Source organism: Schistocerca gregaria, chromosome X (assembly GCF_023897955.1).
Source record: "Schistocerca gregaria isolate iqSchGreg1 chromosome X, iqSchGreg1.2, whole genome shotgun sequence".
In the NCBI taxonomy this organism is placed as follows: domain Eukaryota; kingdom Metazoa; phylum Arthropoda; class Insecta; order Orthoptera; family Acrididae; genus Schistocerca; species Schistocerca gregaria.
The window spans coordinates 212,457,773-212,472,449 of NC_064931.1; the positions used below are offsets into that span (position 1 = coordinate 212,457,773).

The 14,677-nt window shown below is 42.2% G+C and overlaps 1 protein-coding gene and 1 non-coding gene across 4 annotated transcripts in view; one reads left to right on the forward strand and one right to left on the reverse strand.

Annotated features, from left to right (window-relative positions):
• LOC126298407 (diacylglycerol kinase 1-like) overlaps window positions 1-14,677 on the forward strand; it is a 1,060,073-nt gene that overhangs the window by 477,693 nt on the left and 567,703 nt on the right. The gene's annotated exons all lie outside the window — the stretch shown is intronic.
• Window positions 11,326-11,400, reverse strand: Trnas-cga (transfer RNA serine (anticodon CGA)). The gene has a single exon. It is a non-coding gene; the product is annotated as a tRNA-Ser (tRNA).

The window sequence follows — 14,677 nt, forward strand, 5'->3', positions numbered from 1 at the left end:
AGAGGGCTTTTTATCTGTGAATGAACTCTTCGAATTTGGATGTCGATTTCAGCACGCTTTTTCGCAAGCACGGACATAGTTACGCGCTACAATTCGGAGCTCTCTACAGCAGAGAACTGTGAACATGTACATGTGAAGAATAAAGCTGTAGAATGTTAATAGCGTTCGTTTTTAAATTAAAAAGCTTTAAGCGTTTTCATCAAAAAATCTGGAGGCATTATTTTTCAGCACACCTTCATAATAATATTGTAATTTTGCTATTGTACAGAGAGCACGAATGAAGTTTTATCCTAACAACGGTATGTGTGAACAAGGTGAGAATTATAGACCGGAAATTAAATTTTACACTTTGTTTCTCAAATCGCATTATTTTATTTTACTTTACGTGAGTGTCTCGAAGACTTCTTAATTAGTAGAACCCAGTACGTTGTCCTCGATGGTGAGTGTTCATCGGAGATGAGGGTATCATCTGGAGTGCCCCAGGGAAGTGTGGTAGGTCCGCTGTTCTTTCATATCTACATAAATGATCTTGTGGATAGGGTGGATAGCAATGTGCGGCTGTTTGCTGATGATGCTGTGGTGTACGGGAAGGTGTCGTCAATGAGTGGCTCTGAGCACTATGGGACGTAATATCTTAGGTCATCAGTCCCCTAGAACTTAGAACTACTTAAACCTAACTAACCTAAGGAAATCACACAACACCCAGCCATCGCGAGGCAGAGATAATCCCTAACCCCGCCGGGAATCGAACCCGGGAACCCGGGCGTGGGAAGCGAGAACGACCACGAGATGCGGGCGTCATTGAGTGACTGTGGAAGGATACAAGATGACTGGGACAGGATTTGTGATTGGTGTAAAGAATGGGAGCTGACTCTAAATATAGATAAATGTAAATTAATGCAGATGAATAGGAAAAAGAATCCCGTAATGTTTGAATATTCCATTAGTAGTGTAGCGCTTGGCACAGTCACGTCGATTGAATATTTGGGCGTAACATTACAGAGCGATATGAAGTGGGACAAGCATGTAATGGCAGTTGTGGGGAAGGCGGATAGTCGTCTTCGGTTCATTGGTAGAATTTTGGGGAGTTGTGGTTCATCTGTAAAGGAGATCGCTTATAAAACACTAATACGACCTATTCTTGAGTACTGCTCGACCGTTTGGGAACCCTATCAGGTCTGATTGAGGGAGGACATAGAAGCAATTCAGAGGCCGGCTGATAGATTTGTTACTGGTAGGTTTGATCATTACGCGAGTGTTACGGAAATGCTTCAGGAACTCGGGTGGGAGTCTCTTGAGGAAAGGAGGCGTTCTTTTCGTGAATCGCTACTGAGGAAATTTAGAGAACCAGCATTTGAGGCTGACTGCAGTACAATTTTACTGCCACCAACTTACATTTCGAAGAAAGACCACAAAGATAAGATAAGAGAGATTAGGGCTCGTACAGATGCATGTAGTCAGTCATTCTTCCCTCGTTCTGTTTGGGAGTTGAACAGGGAGAGAAGATGCTAGTTGTGGTACGAGGTACCCTCCGCCACGCACCGTATGGTGGATTGCGGAGTATGTATGTAGATGTAGATTTTATTTTTTGCAGCAAACGCTCAAAATTCCTGCCTCCAACTTCAACTACGATTTTAGCGTCGTCGAAGAAGTGATTGGCGCATCTTCCAGAATACTCCTGACATAGTGTGATTGGTGGTCGCTCGTCACAACCGCATACCGCATAAATTTCTGCACTCTCGTCACTGATTGGTTGTCGATTTATAGCCGTAGCTCCACAAAGGTATATTGTGGACCTGTGAATATTTGGAAAATTTCTTGAATCCAGTGTCCCGTTCCCTGTTGCCTCAAAACTATCAGATTGCATTTCTCCACCCTGTGTCTCTGACAAATAGCATTTGGGAAAAAAAGAACTCTTACACTTCTGCGCGTTAATTCCAATGTCTTTTCTTTTATGTGAGTGGGCATTTCTCCGTACGTATGTTAGAGGCAACAAAACATGTTGGTATCAGGAGGGAACGTTATTGACTGGGATTTCGTTGAAGACTTTGTTTTAATGATAATGCTGTTTGACTCTGGCGGCATGTATCTCTAATGAGCCCTATCTCGTGTTCTTCTCAACTACTGCCCTTTCACGTCTTTCGAAGCTTGTAACTGCAGTTAAGTTCCATAGATGTTGTAAATAACTTTTAGGTCCCTATATTTTCTTCGTGCTACTTTCAAAATTTCAAAGATTGCAGCCCAGTCACAATTTTCAAAAGATTCCTCTAAATTTAACAATGCTATAAACGTAGGGCACCATTACTTGTAAGATAAGTCGTAGGGCTAGTACTACCTCGTGTGTTCCTGCATTTCTCCAGAACACAAATTGATCTCTCTGTAAGTCGGCCTCTAATAGCTTTTTCATTCTTCTGTAAATAATTCTTGTTAATATTCCGCTACCATGATTTATTAAAGTGATAGTTTTTTTAGAATTCATACCTGTCAGTAGGTCCCTTCTTTTAGAACTTGAATTATTACATTGTCGCTGTAGTCTAAGGGTATTTCACTATCACATATATCTTGCACACGCGGCGGAATAATTTTGTCATGGCTGGCTTTTCCAAGGAACTCAATAAGTCTGAGGGAATGTCGTCTACTCTAGGAACCTTGCTTCTACATAGGTCTTACAATGTCTAAGATATTTCCATTGCATTTGGGTCGTCGAACTAGTTGCTAAAGAGAGACTTCATAGAAAGCGTTCTAAACTATTTCACAATACTGTCTGTCCGTACCATCTACAATTAATCCATAAGCCTCCTAGTCTGTACTCGGTAGGTTAAAGTTGCCTGCAACTAATACCCCATGATGCGGTTACTTCTGCTCTGCAGAGCGTAGATTTTCTTTGAATGATTCTGCTACTGCCACAGAAGAATCGGGTGGCCTATACAAACACATGAAGCTACTGGATTATCAAGCGGAAAACAACAGTTCTCCATCCCATAATGCAGATTCCGGTATCTTCAGCCAACACAATGATCGAGGGACCCTCCAGTAGGAACTGAGGAGAGCCTCAGAACCCAAGAGACAGGGGTCATTGATGCCGAGATGAGCCACAATTAGCAAATGACTGCACCCTGCACCATCGAAAGCCGTCAGAAGGTGCTCCCTGGGAGACATACCGCGTGCTCATTTGACTTCTTTCCTGTAGTGGACGTCATTTTCCCTATGGGGGTCCATAACGCATCTAACATTGGAGTTCCCGTCAAGTACCAACCGCCAAACTCCCGCCCTCCTCATGCCTCCTCGGTCCCTGCTGAAGGAGAGACTACTTGGACAATGGCAGGGTGAATGTGTGAGGCCAGACGGCCGGTCCTCCACGTTTACCCTCGACCTCGACTGATGCGAAAGGGGATACAGCCCAGCCTACCACTGCACCAGTGGTGAGTGCGATTCTGCCGATTTGGTTACGCTGGAAGGTGCCTCATCAGGGGAGCTCATGAGTGAAACAAGCTACAAAGTAGGTGCCCCATGAAGAACGTCAGTTTCCGTGCTATACGTGAGGAGTGTACTGGTTCAAATGGCTCTGAGCACTATGGGACTTAACTACTGTGGTCATCAGTCCCCTAGAACTTAGAACTATTTAAACCTAACTAACCTAAGGACATCACACACATCCATGCACGAGGCAGGATTCGAACCTGCGACCGTAGTGGTCACGCGGTTCCAGACTGTAGCGCCTAGAAACGCTCGGCCACTCCGGCCGGCTGAGGAGTGTATTCAAATAAAAGTTCCGTGTTTAATTGTTGTGTGTGCAGTTGTCGACATGGGATTCATTCCTAAATACTAAACTTCGAACTATCATTCTGAAATAGACAACAGACATTTTATAAAACACAGAGAGGTCCACCTTATTCCATAATTACCCCCTAGAAGCCTAGTGTCGTTTGTGATAACAATCTATGTACCATATTATAGTGTCATGACAACGGGAGGGTAGATGCTTTTTTGGTCGAGGAGAGTAGAAACAGAATAACAGTCGTCATGGATTAGAGCGAAAAGTCGTCACCATCAGTGACTGAAACGGCAAACGATAAATCGGAAGTTGAAGTTAAGGAAGATAGCGATATAACCCTGGAATGTAGTAAGGATACTGAGAGAAAAGCGTCGGGAGCAACGAAGGAAAGATAAAAATACTGTATATCCTGTTTCTGTTCGTGTTCTAAACAGGCATCAAATTGAGTGGCGTGTATAGCAGAGCTGGGAAGCGGTAAGTGGCTTCCGTAGTAACTGGGTCAACTCTATGAAGGGCGTTGGCGTATAGACGCTATTACTACCTCTGTACTTCTGGGGCGTAAAATGACAGTGCTGTCACGCTAGCCATGTCTTTAGTTCGCTTGGCTGGGTGACGGGCGTAATTCGTTATCGGGCCGTGTTCGTGTCCAGTTTGACCGTCATCGGCAGCAGCGAGCTAGTAGAGGCGAAGGGCAACCCGAAACGAGGGGCAGCTGACAGTTGTGGCAGATGGCAGACATCAACCAGGCTCCTGTCAAAAGGTCACTTTGCCGACGCTACTGTGAGTTGTTTCGAATCCAGGTCATAAGTGCATTTATTGTTCGAAAGGTGAAATCAGCGAGGTGTAGGGGAAGGACACCCACGCCACCAGATACCCCACGTTCCAATTCGTCAGACAGGCACATTCCTTAATTCAATATTTGCTTTAAGAAAGCCGGCCGAAGTTGCCGTACGGTTCTAGGCGCTGCAGTCTGGAACTGCGAGACCGCTACGGTCGCAGGTTCGATACCTGCCTCGGGCATGGATGTGTGTGATGTCCTTAGGTTAGTTAGGTTTAACTAGTTCTAAGTTCTAGGGAACTAATGACCTCAGACGTTGAGTCCCATAGTGCTCAGAGCCATTTGAACCATTTGAACCTTTAAGAAATCTAGAACACAATACGGATATTTATTTGTAGCAAGTGTATGCAGACAAATTTGTCGTGAAATCTCAAAATTACTTCGCTTTTTTTTTTTGTTATTCTCCTCGCTAACGAAGCTGTGACATTGATTTAGGTTCTAAAAGCTACGGACGAGGTGCGTTACCTAATTCTTGATATTTTTCTCGTATTACCATCAGTCACTGCCAAAGGCTACTAAAAATGTGTATTTAGAAACTATCCGCGCGTATTTTATCGTTACCTGCCGGGCATAAAAACTATATTTTCGAATTTTATACAACTATCCTCATATTACGTATCTTGTAAGTAGTACGTACCCATTCCAAAGTGGTTGCAGTTGTACATTTAGGGAGTAACAAACACAGTTTTTCAACAGCTTTGAGTTTCATTTTGTTCGACGTGGTACTCTGTTCCCTACAACTTCCTCTACAACTCAACTAATTTTAGTTCCCACACCCCTCGCCTTCCTTCCCACCTCCCTATCCTTTGTAGATAAAAAATGGCTCTGAGCACTATGGGACTTAACTTCTGAGGTCATCAGTCCCCTAGAACTTAGAACATGTCACCTGCAGATTCCGTTCCACAGTATAAATAACCTATGCTGAAGCGACTACCCTACTCGGCATGTAGGCCGCAATGAATTGTATACGAACATTACAGGAGACAATTAAAATGAGCAATTAAGAACTAAATTAACTATTTAAATACTAATCCGACTCGCTAGGCGACCTGCACAACACATTCAACCATTATTTTCACACAAGTCTTACGATATATGAATATACGTTTTTGCGATAATAATTCCCAATAAAGAGTCGCACTATATTTGCGTTTAGACAGACATTCACCTCCCATAACTACAAAAAGCAAAACTCATTTTCTGTTTCTAGAAGAGACTTGACATTTTAAATATGAAAATCTCGTTATGTAACCACTGTAAAAACTTTGACCTCTCAGTTGTATTCTAATAGATTCTCTTCTAATAGGACCCAACATCAACTTACAGAAATTCGTGCCATGGAGTGGGTTATAGCATGTTCGATTATACTGTTAGCGACAAATCACTGGAACAGCAACTACCAAACAATACCTAGGCATAACCTTCAGGAGCGACTAATGTGGGATGCCTCCATCACGTTATTTGTAGGGAAATCAGATGCCACAATGATTTACACCAAGGATCTTAAGGAAACGTAATTCAGTCACGAAAAAAGTTGTTTACAGAACACTTCTGAGAAGGGTGCTTGTGTGTTACTAATCAGTTTGGGGCCCTTGCGAGGCTTGGTTCGCAGAGGAGTTAAAAAAGATCCAGCGAAGACCGGTACATTTCGTCACTGGATCGTTAGTCAGCACGAAATTTTCAACAAACGTTACAAGAGACGTTACAAGAGAGATGATGCACATCATACAGGGTTTTGTTGTTGTAAGTTCGAGAGCGTTCGTTTCAACAATTATTGTCGGACAAAATATGACTTCTTTCCGCACGTCTCGAGAGCTGACGACGACAAAATCAGAGACTCTAGAGCTCATATGAGCATTTACCAACAACCATATGTCCCACGCACCACTCATGAAACGAACAGATAAGGGGCGGTGGCCCGTGAGGGAGAGGGTACGAGAGTGGGCGTGGGGATGGACAGAGGGAGATAGTGGTACAGAAGTACCCTCCGTTACACACCGTAAGGTAGCATTCAGAATGCAGATGTAAATGTGGATGTAGACGTAAATGTATAAAAGTGAAGAATTTGTCACAGACCTTTCAGAGTTTCCTTAAAGTTTACAGGAGACGACATAGAATTTTGAGGTGTTCTTCCCAATTTTGTTCGCAATCAAGTTGGAGAAAAATTGGAGATACGAGGTAGTGTGATAGCCTTAATCCTCAGGTACATGTAGACCATGCACGCCTCTATCTCTGCCGCATTAACGTTAAAAATCAATATCTAAATCATATGACGGATGGCAAAAACGCCGAGTTCTTATCACTACTCACTATGCCAAACTGAATCAACATTTACAGATTATCTCATTTATAGATGATGTCAAGCACTGATTTTAACAGTTGAATGACTTGTTCTAATTTCTCCAAAATTCTCGACGTTGATGCGATGGTTATCGATTTTACATTTGGCCAGGTGAAATGGTAACAAAAAGCTCTTTATTTCCATATGCGACAGAATTACAGTTTTACGATAAATTACTGTATTTATTCCATTTTGATTCATTTCGTACATTGCTTCCATAGGAAAAGGAGACAAAATATCATTGTGCAAGAAAGCATCCAGTTTTCTGACGATTTCTCAAAAATACGTACGAAATGTTTTATTACGCTTGTATAAGAAATGACAACCATTTCTATTCATAACGGCCACTTTTTGTTTTAAGACATTTCATTAAACCAATACTGATACTGAAACAGTATGAAGATAAGACACGTTTTCTATTAGCAATACTAGAAAAGTAGAGAAATCTTGCAATGAGGTAGACATTAACCCAGGGCGAACTTATATTTATGAGAGAGCATGCAATGGACTTCGTAATTTAATTGATATCATTAAGACAGAAATAGATACTTTTAACTGATGACCAATCGCATCTTCTTGGTAAAGATATCATTCATTAACTTACTTACTCTCGAAAAATGTGTTCGTATATTTGCGCGCGCTCGTGTGTTTGTTTTCTTTTTTTTTCATTTTTTTTTTAAGAACAAATTTACCTGTGGAATGAAATATTACTTCCTTGCGCATATCTTTGGTCCAACCAAACAAGAATTCACAATTGTAATAAAGAAATATTTACAGAAAATAATACAACTAAGATAAATTGAAAAGTATGAATGAAAACGCATATGACACTTGTGTACCCTATACTTGTATAGGGCCGACTTTTAACGTTATTGCCAAAAATCTGAAAAAGTACTTGACCGGTTTATTTCAGATATGTAAACGACACTAACGAAAATTCGTACGAACACAGGCTATATATGTTAATATATGAGTATGTTTGTAGTATAAAAATGGGTGACGTTGTTAGTAAAAACTCCGAAATTTCTAAACAGATTTACTTCAAATTTTTATACGGTACACTAATAAACATTCAGATTGACACAGGCTATGTTGTTTTAAACGGCTGAGTACAGATTTCATGTAAACACCAACTGTGAGGGGGAAAAATGCTGTGTTGTGAATACGTGCGATATTTTTTCACTCTTGCAGCCAGTTTCAACAACGATTTTTTTGTTTTGTTTAGGGTGAGTTCTTTTGGGACCAAACTGCTGTGGTCATCGGCCCCTAGGCTTACACACTACTTAATATAACTTAAACTATCTTACGCTAAGGACACCAAACACACCCATTCCCGGCGGAAGACTAGAACGTCCGAAGGGGGACGCGTGAACCGTAGCAAGGCGCCTGAGACCACGCAGCGAACTACGATAGCAAGACATGTAAACCATCAAACAAGTGGTTCCTCACTATATATTATACTTCCCAGAAAATTGTATATAGAACAGTTCGTTTTCTTTCTTGCCTTGTGTTTTATAGAGAACACGAAAGGTGTATTTATGCCTTATCGGCTTACTGTGAGAATTTGTTACGGAGTCTGAATCGTGCGAAACTTTATAATCCTACCCATTCACAGATTGAAACTATGCGAAATAGTGTCATTGCCGGCCGGAGTTGCAGAGCGGTTCTAGGCGCCACAGTTTGGAACCACGCGACCGCTACTGTCGCAGGTTCGAATCCTGCCTCGGACATGGATGTGTGTGATGTCCTTAGGTTAGTTAGGTTTAAGTAGTTCTACGTCTAGGGGACTGATGACCACAGTAGTTAAGTCCCATAGTGCTTAGAGCCATTTGCACCATTTTAACTGTCATTGAAGCTACTATCCACTCAATTCACCCACTCAGTTTAAGCGACATCAATACCCAATGATAGTTTCGTTTGCAACAACAAGAAACAAGATTCGAGGTTACAAGGAGGAGAAAGAGGACAGATACGGTGGTGGGGGCGGGGGGAGGGGGTGGGAGTGGGGGACATGTCAGAAAGAACAGATACCATCTTCATATAGTTACGGCTAACCGGGAGATTGTCCTCCTTCTGTGCGGATGGACACGTATTGCCCGAACTCTAACGGGACTCTGTAAGATTGTCTGCCGCGAGTAATGAGTGTAATGGGCAGGGGCACTACGAATGTAGTGTGTGGACGTTAAGTTGGGAATGTGGGTCTCACGGGGACCGTGCAACAGATAAATCCCTGCAGTCGCACTATCCTCTGTGCCCTCGGTGGCTCAGATCGATAGAGCGTGTGCCATTTACGCAGGAGATCCCGGGTTCGAGTCCTGGCAGGGGCACACATTTTCAATTCTCCCCGTTGATGTATATCAACGCCTGAAGGTAGCTTAGGGTCTTAAGTTAATTATCATTTCATTCTAGAGAGCTGCACATTCACCGATGTCCGAAAGAACAGATACCATTTTCATAACCTTCGAGAAGGCAATAATTCTGAAAAAGACAGGACATGACAGCAACGATCTTACATGCAAGGTAAAAACACTTTAATGATGTATTATAGCTTTTCAGATAATAGTTACAGATAATCATATTTAGACCATCAGTTACTTACGTATTTACGGAGCACCTGATGATGGCAATATGCCGAAATGGTCTCGTTGTGAATGATATAAAATATGAACGTTTTACGTAACAGTGTAGCTGGGTGTTATTCATAATAGTCATGTCATTAAAAGACATACATTCCACTGCCTGCCCTAAAGAACAAAAGAACGATAGTTGATTAAGAATTAAATCCCTAATAAACGAAATAAATCATATTAAACTGATGGAGATTGGGTTCTCAAGAATAAATCACAGCGGTAAGGCCCAACGTGGAGAAAGTAGCAACAGATGTCACTAGATCGCGGGACGAAAGAAAGCTAGAGAATTGATCTGAAACGTGATTGCGTTCTTTTATTTATTTACTAGCGGAGAAACCCGGCGTGTCCCGTTAATTTATTTATAGCCAAGCAGTATCTGGCCTTGTTCTTAATGTTTATGCCGTCATATATCCTGAGCTAGGTGTCGTACAGAGATATAATATTGTAGGTACCTTCAGCGGCATACGTGGCTACTGTCCGTGAAATTTATTGCAAACTGAGTTAATAGCAAATAAAAAATATATTTAAACATCATGGATGATGCGGCAGTTTTTTCAGGCAACTCATTGTTTACGACGTCGTATTATCTGAACTATATGTCAAAGAATTACTTTATTTTGCACTTAAATTCAGTGGTATTTGTGCATATTGTCTGTAAAATGTGTCACGGATACAGTTAGTAGTAAAAAAGTAATAAATTACAACGTCATGCCTCATGCGGTACTTTTACTTTACGAACAACGAAAAAGCAGTAAGCAATAAAAAAATTTTCTTTCATCATTTTGTGGGGATGAAGCGAGAAAAAAATTTCGTAAGGGTTTGAAATTACGTGGAAAGTTTCTAGCAAGTCGCTAACTGCTCCCATTCATAAATATTGGCTGGATAGAGTCTGGGAATTCATGCGTCGCGGGCTACGATACTTTTCCACTCCCATCCCTTTGATAGGTGTGTGGATCTTACCCCCATAGCGATTGTTGCCTAGCAGTAAGGTATTTTTGTACCAAGTTTGGTTGAAATCGGTCGAGTGGTATGTGGAACGTACATACACACACCACACATACACATGCAAACATACATTTTTATAATATGTATGGATTAGTTACTGTTCTTACGTATGACCTCCACCCTAGAAGATATGGCACAGTACGTTAATCACTCTGACACCTCGCAGCAGTAGTACGGACAACAGTCACCAGATAGCGAGGCAATCGAAACTCGAATAGAACCCCAGATATCTAGAGTTGTGAGGTAAGTTGCTCGAGGCGTTCTATTTTCTATTCCCTTTTTGTCTAAACTGTTTATCGTCCATGTTTCACTTCCATACATGGATACACTCCATACAAATACTTTCAGAAAGGAATTCTTGACATTTAAATCTATGGTCGATGTTAACAAATTTCTCTTCTTCGCAAGCGCTTTTCTTGCCATCGCCAGTCTACATTTAATATCCTCTCTGCTTCGACCATCATCAGTAATTTTGCTCCCCAAAGAGCAAAACTCATTTACGACCGTAAGTGTCTCATTTGCTAATCTACTGCCCTGTGACATAGCCCAGGCGTGTAATTAATTTGCGGCAAGACTTTTTTTTTGTGTTACAAGGGTGGTATACCTGAATAGCACTTATTGTCTTCTAAAGCAAATGACTATCGGAAAACCGTTACATGACTGGCCTAGCAAAATGGTTACACCCTTACATAAAAACTAAATTATGATCTGAAACTTCCTGGCAGATTAAAACTGTGTGCCCGACCGAGACTCGAACTCGGGACCTTTGCCTTTCGCGGGCAAGTGCTCTACCAACTGAGCTACCGAAGCACGATTCACGGCCGGTACTCACAGCTGTACTTCTGCCAGTACCTCGTCTCCTACCTTCCAAACTTTACAGAAGCTCTCCGCTGCAGAGTGAAAATCTCATTCTGGAAACATCCCCCAGGCTGTGGCTAAGCCATGTCTCCGCAATATCCTTTCTTTCAGGAGTGCTAGTTCTGCATGGTTCGCAGGAGAGCTTCTGTAAAGTTTGGAAGGTAGGAGACGAGGTACTGGCAGAAGTAAAGCTGTGAGTACCGGACGTGAGTCGTGCTTCGGTAGCTCAGTTGGTAGAGCACTTGCCCGCGATAGGCAAAGGTCCCGAGTTCGAGTCTCGGTCGGGCACACAGTTTTATTCTGCCAGGAAGTTTCATATCAGCGCACACTCCGCTGCAGAGTGAAAATCTCATTCTGGTAAATTATGATCTGTTTCTGAAATTAGGTTTTAGTTTTTCGTAAATTGTGTTGCATGTTAACGTGGTTCGCATCTGGCTGCATGACTTTCGTGGTGCAAGGATAAGTACACAATCAGATAACCTCACCGGTCAGCCCCCTAAGGAAACATACTGGTCACTTTAGAGCGCTGAACTGGGTAAGTGGCAAGAGGCTGTCGTATGATCATCCTTCACGGCAGGGAAGTAATGGCTATGAGACAGTCGGTTGTACGGGAAAAGCACAGTAAGGTATGGTGACATGGAGATGAGTTGGTGTATCAACGCATGTCTAAGTGGAATGGTGTACAACTCAGCTATGTAACACGACGTAAGACTAGTAACGGTAAAAAGATTCTAACCAATAAGGAACGGAGATGAGTGTAGCTTCTTGTCAATGACAATCAGCTTGAAACCTCACAGCAGTTACTGCTTTAAATGCAGCTAGGATATTCGGAATGAGGTAGTCGCAAAGGCCATTGCTCACATCGGCACATAAGGCTTCGCGTCTTCCATGGGCGAAAACACACAGAATGTGCACATTAGACGTGTAGTGTCGACTGATGAGTCGCGATTTCGTCTCTTTTTCAGATGATTCATGGCGTCGAATATACCGATGGCCAATAAGGCGTTTGACTCTGTGTGTGGAGGGTGTGTTTCAGGCAGGTGGTGGTTCTGTGATGTTTTCTGGGATTTTTTCGCACCACGACTTGAGCCCGCTCTTTCAGGTTACCGTGAGAACGAACCAGCATATTTCATTCAAACCTTCTCGAAGAATTGTGACACTTCATTGTACATTACCATCAGATGTTTACTTTTACGCTCAATGCTACAAGTTTCAATTAGCAGACCATTATGGAGCCGAAGCAAAGCGTAACTAACTTGTCACTATAGAATTTGAAGTGAACAACTTCGATGTAGGTAGAAAAACATAGTTTCTATTACAATAATTTTTTTACATGTATGATCGGCTTGTGTGCATCTCCTACATATCTGTGTCCTTCGGAGATTATTTTTTGTATAAGAAGCTATGTTTTTCTATATACAGCGAAGTTGTTCACATGTTGTAGTGACAATCTGGTTGCGCTTTCCTTCGGCTTGATAATGCTCTGCTGATCGAAACTAGTAGCACTGAACATAAAAATAAACAGCTGATTGTCATCTACAATACAATTTCATAATTAATCGACAGCTATAAAGCCCTACCTCGTCACAAATCTAACTTCTCGATGAAGTTTTGCCCTTTGTTCCACACATTCATGACAAGTATGCTGTGGACACTCACTTCTTCCAGTATGACAAACGCCGTATCCACAACCTTAAACGCATGCTTTGTGCTGGCCGAACACTCAAACACCTCATAGCACTTCCTCTGGCCCGATAAATAACTGCAGCTCGGTCACATATGTTTGAGACCATGGGCAACAACAATCAATAACTGCAACTGACAATCAATATCTACGCAATTTGGTAGCTCTGCTACATCTAATAATCAATGAGTGGCTTCAGCTGGGTATGACATACCAGAACAAAACTTGTGGACTCTTTTTGTCGTCTATCTGAAACCATTATCAAAGTTGGAGGCAGTGTTACGTTGTATTAACGCCATGTCTCCCGCAGACGACGAATTATTTTCCCTCTGTATTTACCTAAGTCACACAGAATCCTTTTGAGTGTATGAATTTTTGTGACATGCCAGAATGTAGTGCAATGACTTTAGCAGCTGGTTAGGGCCCGCGATCGTAATAAATAAAATGTTAGCTGGCGGTGTGGCGAGCGTTCATAAAACGAAGAAGCGACCCGGTGCGCTGCAGCTGGTCGTCGGCTAGGCGGGAGCACGCCACGAAAAATAAACTAGCCGCCGACCCTCTCCTCACGTCGCATCGCAGCTACCAACTACAACGCTGTGTACAACAACTCGAAATACAGCAGACCAGCACCAATGGCGCTTAAAATAGACGGCCGACCGCGCCTGCAATAGTGACAGTCCGTCGCACGTGCCTTATTCTTCTGTACGGGAGAAGGATACAGAAATTCGAAGTTAAAATGGGACACAGGCATCTGGAGGCGCATAAAGGACAAAAATTACCAACAATCCGTAATGAAGAAATACAACGGATTGTTGTTGTTGCTGATATTTTGGTCCGAAAATTGGTCTGATGCAGCTGTTCTCGATAGAGTATGTTGCGCAAGTCCCTTCATCTCTGCTACATTCTTACACGCAGCATCCATTTGAACCTGCTTACCGCTGACATTCAGTAATACTTGATGCCTCGACATATCTACTACCAACTGATTTCTTGCTTTAGACAAGTTGTGCCATAATTTTATTTTCTGAGCTATTGGAATCAGTACTTCCTCGTTATCAAAAATATCTATTCGGCTCAACTTTATCGTTATTTTGTAGCATCAAATACAATAATATGCTCTTCTATTTTTGTCTATACTGTCTGCTGCCCGCGTTTCATTTCGGTTCTAGGCTACACTATAAACATACACCTTCAGAAAAGACATCGTAGCACGTACATGTATATTACATAATAAAATGCTATATTTATCCAAAAAAATATTTTCCTGTTATTTAAAGTCTGTGTTTCATATCCTGTTCCACCATTGTCAGTTGTTTCGCCAGCCCGCATCTCGTGGTCGTGCGGTAGCGTTCTCGCTTCCCACGCCCGGGGTCCCGGGTTCGATTCCCGGCGGGGTCAGGGATTTTCTCTGCCGCGTGATGGCTGGGTGTTGTGTGATGTCCTTAGGTTAGTTAGGTTTAAGTAGTTCTAAGTTCTAGAGGACTGATGACCATAGATGTTAAGTCCCACAGTGCTCAGAACCATTTGAACCAGTTATTTGGCTCCT